The following is an 8,068-nucleotide window of genomic DNA, read 5'->3' as shown; positions in this document are numbered from 1 at the left end:
AATGGTACATCTAGTTCTAGATCCTTGAGGAATTGCCATACTGTTTTCCATAATGGTTGAACTAGTTTACAATCCCACCAACAGTGTAAAAGTGTTCCTATTTCTCCACATCCTCTCCAACAACTGTTGTTTCCTGATTTTTTAATGATTGCCATTCTAACTGGTGTGAGATGGTATCTCATTGTGGTTTTGATTTGCATTTCTCTGGTGGCGAGTGATGATGAGCATTTTTTCATGTGTCTGTTAATTTTTGTATTTTTAGTAGAGATGGGTTTCACCCATTTGGCCAGGCTGGTCTCAAACTCCTGACCTCAGGTGATCCACCCAGCTTGGCCTCGCAAAGTGCTGGGATTACAGGCGTGAGCCACCGTGCCTGGCTGAAATAGTGCTATTCTTGAGATCTGGCCTCTGTGCTATTAATATTTAACCCATATTGTTCTTCTTCTTCTTTTTCTTTTCTTTTTTTTGGTAGAGATGGGGTCTTGCTATGTTGCTAGGGCTGGTCTTGAACTCCTAGGGTCAAGTGATCCTCTCACCTCAGCCTCCCAAGTGCTGGGATTACAGGCACCACACCCAGCCTAACCTGTTCTTTTAATTTACATTTTTTAAATCATTATATTTTTCATTCCTGAAAGTTCTCTTTGTTTCTTTCCAAGTTTGCCTCTCCTCTTGTTTGGTATTCTTTTCCTTACATTTATTTTTATTTTCTCTTTATGTCTAAACATACTTATTTTCTCTACTGTAACTGATAATACCAAAGGATAATAGTATTAACAAATACTAAAATTTGAATTTTTTGAGGGTTGGACTCTGCTGCTTGTTCTGCTGCCTCTTGCTCACTGAGGTTTGCCTGCCACACACTTTGTGATTTTGGATTGTGGGCTCATTTCACGTGGGCTTTGTCTGTAGATTCCTGCAAGACTTGAAGGGAGCAAAGCCTCCCTGGAGAAGCCCTGCTCCTGCCAGGAGTCCAGGAATGGGACTGATCTCGAATTACTTTAGGCTCATTTCCTGGGCTCACAAAAGGGATGTCTAAAGATGTAATTGACTTAGATGGAAAGTGATCATATAGCAGAAATCTGAGATTGAAGAACTTGCTGATGGTGTAGGTGGAACTACATCAGTCCTGATGAATGAAACCATAATGACAGTAGAAGGAGTGTCACAGATTAGATATACCAAAATGACCCGACTCTCTGAGGGGAAATTTTATCTAACTCTAAAACTGCCTGGTGGAGGACAACGTGTAATTTCCAGGGTGTTTAAAGTTGGGAAGCCTCCCCGCTGAGTACATCATTATCAAATGCTTTTCACCAGTTTTGTTGTTGGTGTTGTTGTTGGTGTTGTTGTTTTTTGAGGCAAAGTCTCATTCTGTAGCCCAAGCTGGAGTGCAGTGGCAGGATCTCGGCTCACTGCAACCTCCGCCTCCAGGGCTCAAGTGATTCTTGTGCCTCAGTCTCCTGAGTAGCTGGGACTACAGTGCGTGCCACCACACCCAGCTAATTTTTTGTATTTTAGTAGAGACAGGGTTTGACCATGTTACCCAGGGTGGTCTCGAACTCCTGAGCTCAGGCGATCCACCCCCCTTGGTCTCCCAGAGTGCTGGGATTACAGGTGTGAGCCACCATGCCCAGCCCACCAGTTTTAACAATTGCAAAATGTGACTCAGATTTTGTCCTTATAAACTTAACTTTTTGTCAACTTCCCTGTCACCCATCCCACCTGAGATGCTTTCTGCTACTTTACTAGGTTGCCATTTCTTTTTTTTTTTTTTTCTGAGACAGAGTCTGTCTCTGTTGACCAGGCTGGAGTGCAGTGGCGTGATCTCGGCTAACTGCAAGCTCTGCCTCCCGGGTTAATGTCATTCTCCTGCCTCAGCCTCCTGAGTAACTGGGACTACAGGCGCCTGCCATCACTCCTGGCTAATTTTTTTTTGTATTTTTAGTAGAGACGGGGTTTCACTGTGTTAGCCAGGATGGTCTCAATCTCCTTACCTCGTGATCCGCCCACGTCGGCCTCCCAACGTGCTGGGATTACAGGTGTGAACCACCGCGCCTGGCCTAGGTTGCCCTTTCAACTGGCTTTCTTCAGATGACTTTTATTTGGTAACTGAAGAACCGCTGTACATATACATGGCATATGCCAGTAATAGTTAAAGGGCATGTCAGGTTTCAAAAGTAGAAAATAAATGTGAAGAAAAAGACTAGGAAGCACCTGAAATGGTGCTATTCTTTTTTTTTTTTTTTTTTGAGATTCGCTCTTGTTGCCCAGTCTGGAGTGCAATGGCACCATGTCAGCTCACCACAACCTCTGCCTCCCAGGTTCAAGCGATTCTCCTGCTTCGGCCTCCTGAGTAGCCGAGATTACAGGCATGTGCCACCATGCCCTGCTAATTTTTTGTATTTTTAATAGAGACGGGATTTCTCCATGTTGGTCAGGCTGGCCTTGAACTCCCGACCTCAGGTGATCCGCCCGCCTTGGCCTCCCAAAGTGCTGAGATTACAGGCGTGAGCCACTGCGCCTGGCTGAAAGGGTGCTATTCTTGAGATCTGGCTGAGGATATCTTCCCAGCAGGCCCACTCCCATCCGTTCTTCTGGTACCACCATCTTGTCTGCTCTGTCTTCTGTCTCCACTGGTGTCCAGGACAGAAACCCGGGCCCTATATATGACCCCCTTCCTCCATCTCCTTCACCCCCTTCTCCTTGACCCTCATGATTCCTCCTGCCCACCCCCCGCCCCACCGCCAGCCTCATCTTCGACCGGGTCTGCCCGTGACCTTGCGTGAGGGTCGCTCCAGTTCAGCTCCCATCACACTTGTTCCCCGCAGCACGAGAGGCAGTGTTTCGGTAGCCCCGCACTTTCCCCGCCACTGCCTGCTCAGCCCCCCGTGACGACGCCTGCTGATGCACCCCCACCCCTGTCTTCAAGCTGACCCACTGGTCACACTCTGCCTGGGACCTTAGCCTGCCTGGAACACTCTTTCTCCTTTTGCCGGTGACTTGGACCTGGATGTCACTTTGCTGAGGTGGCCTGCTCCTATCCTGAGTGTGAGTTAGATAAACACACTCTTAACACACAACAGACTCACGCTGTGGCTCTGTCTCTGTGGCCTGCCCGCTTCAGTTCACGTTGCACTGCTCGCCTTCCCAGTTGTCTCCTTGTCTGTTCTTCCTCAGCAGTTTGTGAGGCAGCACATGTGAAAATGCGTTGTCGATGGCACAGTGGCATGTGGAACTGCTGTGCCATGTGCGTGTCGGGGCAGCCATGTTGTGTGTGGCTGCGTGCATTCTGAGTCCTGGCTGGGCCACCCGGGGAGGATGGCACTTAGGGGAGAGTGACTGCAATCAATGAGCGCCCCCGTTGAAAAGCAGAGCGATCTAGAAGCAACAGCCTGAGCTGTGCACCTTTGTCCTGAGCTGGCCTGACGACCTCTGGGCACCTGGTACTCTTGGTTCCCGTGAGCTCCCATGTCCCCGCATCCTGGTGTGTGGGCCTCTCCCTACGCTCCTGGGGTGGAGCTGAGAAGACGTGGGTTCTGCCCATTTCTGTTACTGTTTATTCTTGAAGAACAGGGTAGCATGACCCCAGGGCTGAGGACGCAGCCCTGCATCTCTTGTGTCCCCGGGCATCTCGGGAGTGCTGTGGAAACTCAGGGTGTGGACTTAAGCTTTGACATCAGTTGGCACCGGCCCTCTTCACCCGTGAGACTGGTGTGTGTCTGTGGCCTCCCAGGCTGGCGCTGCGTTCCTGGACCAGCATCCGATTCCCCTGCTGCTGAATCACTTCATGGCTCAGCACAGCTGAGGGCAGCATCTGTTATCCCCTAGAGCCCGAGATCTGGGAGTGGCAGGGGCGGCCGCCGTTCCTGTGGAACACACCGGAGAGGCATCTGCAGGGGCTGGGTGGGGCTCCTGGTTAGCCTGTTCTTGTCTTGTTCTGGTGCCACTTTCTCAGGTATGCGAGGGCTGCCTTTGTGAGTCACTGGCGGGAAGATGGGAAAGGGCCTCTGCAGGTCTCTACAGACAGGAGGTCAGCTTTGATCTTGAGTGCCGGGGGCCGTCCAGCTTCACTGGCAGGGATTCTGACGACTCAGAGATGGTAGCTGCCCATTTCCCCGTGGTATTGCCACTGAGTGTGGGGATGGGTCACAGCTATGTCTGTGGCCTTTTGCAAATCAACTTCAGAATTTGCAATCACATTTATGGTAGGATAGATTCATTTCACAATGATTTTGCCAATTACCCTTGTTATTTCCACTAACATATATCTCCCTAAAGTGGAAACAAGGACACGTCTAGAGACAGGTGCTGGACGTCTCCTGCTTACTGGCATTAAGTGGGCAGGCGGCTTATTTCTGAGTGTTGGTCCCTGGACGTTTCTAGTCAACTGTGTTTGACATGGTGGTGAATTGAACACATGACAGGTGGCAGTATGTTAACTGTTTGTAGCAAGGTAGATTTGGTTTGAGGCTGGTGGTTTGATTACAAGTTGGTCTTTCTTAATGCCGGGGAGGGGGAAGAGAGAGAGAATGAGAGAGAGAGAGAATGAATGAGAATAAATGTAAGAGCTTTTTTTGGAAGAAAAGAAAATTGAGAAGGAAGTGATAGTAATTACTAATAGTTTTTACTTTGTCACTTATGTATTTATTTCCAGCAAGGGATCAGTTTTTTCTTCTTCCAAATTTTGTGCAAGAAAAGAAAACTGGAAGCATTTAATAACTTTGTCATAATTTTATTTTGTGTCTTGTGATTACATTGTATTTTGGGGAGTGGGTCAACTTTTTCTTAAATTAAGAAATACTTTATATGAAAACACATACATAAAGTATTGAACCCCTGCACCTGCCTCAAGTGGAGAAATTAATCACTATAAATACTTTAGAAGGCAAAGGGTTGGTGAAGCTAAAAACTTCTAAAATTCTTAACATGCAAACAGAAAAGGGATGTGGGAAGGATGTCGCCCTCAGAGAACCTGTCATATCTCAGCCTGTGCTGTCTGGGGCAGACAGCATGAGCCACAAAGCCGACAAAGGCATGCTGGAAACATGGCTGGTGGGAACTGAGATATGCTCTTGGCGTGAAATGCACGCCAATCTCAGAGGCTTAATATGAAAGAGAATGTAAGTGATCTCATTCATATTCTTCTATATTGGTTACATGTAGAAATGATAATATTTTGGATATACTGACTTAAATAAAATGTATTATTAATTTTTTTTTTAGACGGAGTTTTGCTGTGTCACCCAGGCTGGAGTGCAATGGCACGATCTTGGCCCACTGCAACCTCTGCCTCCCAGGTTCAAGTGATTCTCCTGTCTCAGCCTCCTGAGTACCTGGGATTACAGGCACCCGCCACCACGCCCAGCTAATTTTTGTATTTTTAATAGAGACAGGGTTTCATCATAATGGTCAGGCTGGTCTCGAACTCCTGACCTCAGGTGATCTACCTGCCTTGGCCTCCCAAAGTGCTGGGATTACAGGTATGAGCCACCATGCCGGGCCTATTAAAAATATTTTTTTGCCAATTTCTTTTTACTTTTGAATGTGGCCTCTAGCCATGTGAAGTTGCACACAGCCTGACATTTGCAGCTCACGTGTGTTTGCCATGCTGGCATGGTCCAGCGTCTAAGCCGCTGCAGGGGCAGAGCCTTGTACCTTGGGTGAGTCCCTCACGTGGGGGCCCTGTGCCCAGGGCTGAGGGAGTGGTCAGTCTCAGCCTGTCATTCTCTGCCCTGCTGGGCCCCACATCTCCTTTGCGTAATGGAGGTAATGCAGGAAAATGCTTAGAGCAGGGTCTGGCGAATGTGTTATTAATGCTTCATGTTATTAATAAAGCATTGTGATGTCTCTTTTGCAGTATGGAAATAGATTTCATAGATTGCACCCAGGATTTCAGATTGACACGTATTTCCATCTGGAAACTCTTGCAGGCGTCTGCACTGGGAGATAAAGTGGTCCCTGTTGGCTCAAGCTGCAGTGAGAGGGTGGTGGGAGTAGACTCAGTCCCTTGCTGGGGTTGGCCAAGGCAGGCTTTCTCTTCCTCCCTGAGGTGTGTGTTATGGGAGGTTTCATTCCTGGAAAATCCAGTGTCTGTGAAACCAAGGTACATGGCATTTGCATCAGAGTTGGAGTCAGCTCTCAGCCTGGAGGGCAGGTGTCTGGTAAGACCCGTGAAGGGTGCAATTTTAGCCCCCTCTCTAAGAACCAGCAGTGCCTTCCATCACTGCCACAGCAAACACCCCTCCACGAGTCTCACCGGATGTGTCAGAGGGTCCTTGGTTCTCCTCCAGCTACGGGTGCCCTGGTCTTGGGGGGTGGTGCTGGCCTCTTGAGGTGGTACCCCTGGGTGGGCTTAAGGAGGTAGCTGCCCAGCTCTGCCTGTTGCCTCCATCCTCAAGGGCCTGGGGGCAACTGCTGGCCACCGAGCAGTGTCCAGTGTCATTGCCCCTCGCTTGTCCTGTGGGGACACCCATGAGATGCAGGATTCTTGGTTAGCCCCAACACCAGGTCCACACCTCCACACAGGCCTGGAAGGCAGGAGAGAGCAACCGTTCTCCTCCTTTATTTGTGAGTTATCAGCACCTAGAAACTTAAGAGGGCAAATACTGAATTGCCGGAGACTGTGAAGCTGTGGTACACACGGAGTTGCACTTCCCTTCCTGGCTGGGACGCTGGCCTGCGGCGCCTCCTGCCAGGATCACTCTACTGCGCGTGCTCCGCGGCCACCGTGAGGCTGACCTGCCTCAGACACCCTCCTCCTTGAGCCTCAAGGGCCTCATGGCCTGGACCTCCATGATCAGCTGGAGGAGCCCGGAATCCATGGTGAGGTAGCCTCCTGCCCACTCTGGGACCCCAGGGAGAGGGCCTGTCCTCGCTGAGCCTCCGAGGCCGGTTCTGAGCGTCTTGGACAACATTTTCTCTCCTGTTTATAAGCAGGGACTCCTTGCATAAATGAGATGAGAAAAACCCCTGCAGATGACATAGCTTGGGCCCTGGGCCCCTGGGAGCCGTTTCTGTTCCTTGTCACTCAGCCCAACCAGTCCTTGAGTTTTTCCCCAGAGTGTCCTCAATAAGGAACAGTGAGCCCGAGTATTTTCTTCAGGTCAGTATTCTGGCTGGTTGGTTTTTTGTTGTTGTTGTTGTTTGTTTGTTTGTTTTGAGACAGAGTCTCGCTCTGTCGCCTGGGCTGGAGTGCAGTGGCCGGATCTCAGCTCACTGCAAGCTCCGCCTCCCGGGTTTACACCATTCTCCTGCCTCAGCCTCCCGAGTAGCTGGGACTACAGGCGCCCACCACCTCGCCCGGCTAGTTTTTTTGTATTTTTTAGTAGAGACGGGGTTTCACCGTGTTAGCCAGGATGGTCTCCATCTCCTGACCTCAAAGAGTCTACCTGCCTCAGCCTCCCAAAGTGCTGGGATTACAGGCTTGAGCCACCGCGCCCGGCCTTGTTTTTGTTTTGTTTTTTTTTTCTTTTTGAGACGCAGTTTCACTCTGTTGCCCAGGCTGGAGTGCAGTGGCACAATCTCGGCTCACTGCAGCCTCTGCCTCCTGGGTTCAAGCGATTCTCCTGCCTCAGCCTCCCGAGTAGCTGGGATTGCAGGTACACACTGCCACACCTGCCTAATTTTTGTATTTTTAGTAGAGACAGGGTTTCGCCATGTTGGCCAGGCTGGTCTCGAACTTCTGACCTCAAAGAGTCTACCTGCCTCGGCCTCCCAAAGTGCTGGGGCTGGGATTACAGGTGTGAGCCACTGTGCCCGGCTAATTTTGTGTTTTTAGTAGAGAGACGGGGTTTCTCCATGTTGGTCAGGCTGGTCTCGAACTCCTGAGCTCAGGTAATCCGCTTGCCTCGGCCTCCCAAAGTGCTAGGATTACAGGCGTGAGCCACCGTGCCCAGCCAGTGTTCTGGTCTGTTTGCGATGAGTGTAAGAATCTCTCTCTTTAAAGAGGTACATCTGGCCAGGTGGTTACCTCTGTCACCAGAGATGAGTCACCCTGTCTCAGCGCGCAGAGCTTCCTGGACTTCCCCAGATAGTCCCCAGGGCTGGGGGCCTGTCACAGGTGTAGCCC

At 50.0% G+C, this 8,068-nt stretch overlaps 1 protein-coding gene and 1 pseudogene across 1 annotated transcript in view; one reads left to right on the top strand and one right to left on the bottom strand.

The window, feature by feature from the left end:
- LOC108539771 (myosin light polypeptide 6-like) overlaps positions 1 to 6,821 on the bottom strand; it is a 28,584-nt pseudogene extending 21,763 nt beyond the window's left edge.
- The window catches only part of AGPAT3 (1-acylglycerol-3-phosphate O-acyltransferase 3), a 124,893-nt gene that overhangs the window by 10,279 nt on the left and 106,546 nt on the right, over positions 1 to 8,068 (top strand). The gene's annotated exons all lie outside the window — the stretch shown is intronic.

The sequence above is a fragment of the Rhinopithecus bieti genome, unplaced genomic scaffold (assembly GCF_001698545.2).
Source record: "Rhinopithecus bieti isolate Rb0 unplaced genomic scaffold, ASM169854v2 scaffold_18153, whole genome shotgun sequence".
Classification (NCBI taxonomy): Eukaryota; Metazoa; Chordata; class Mammalia; order Primates; family Cercopithecidae; genus Rhinopithecus; species Rhinopithecus bieti.
The sequence above is the reverse complement of the archived record's forward strand: the minus strand, read 5'-3'. Positions and strand labels throughout refer to the sequence as shown.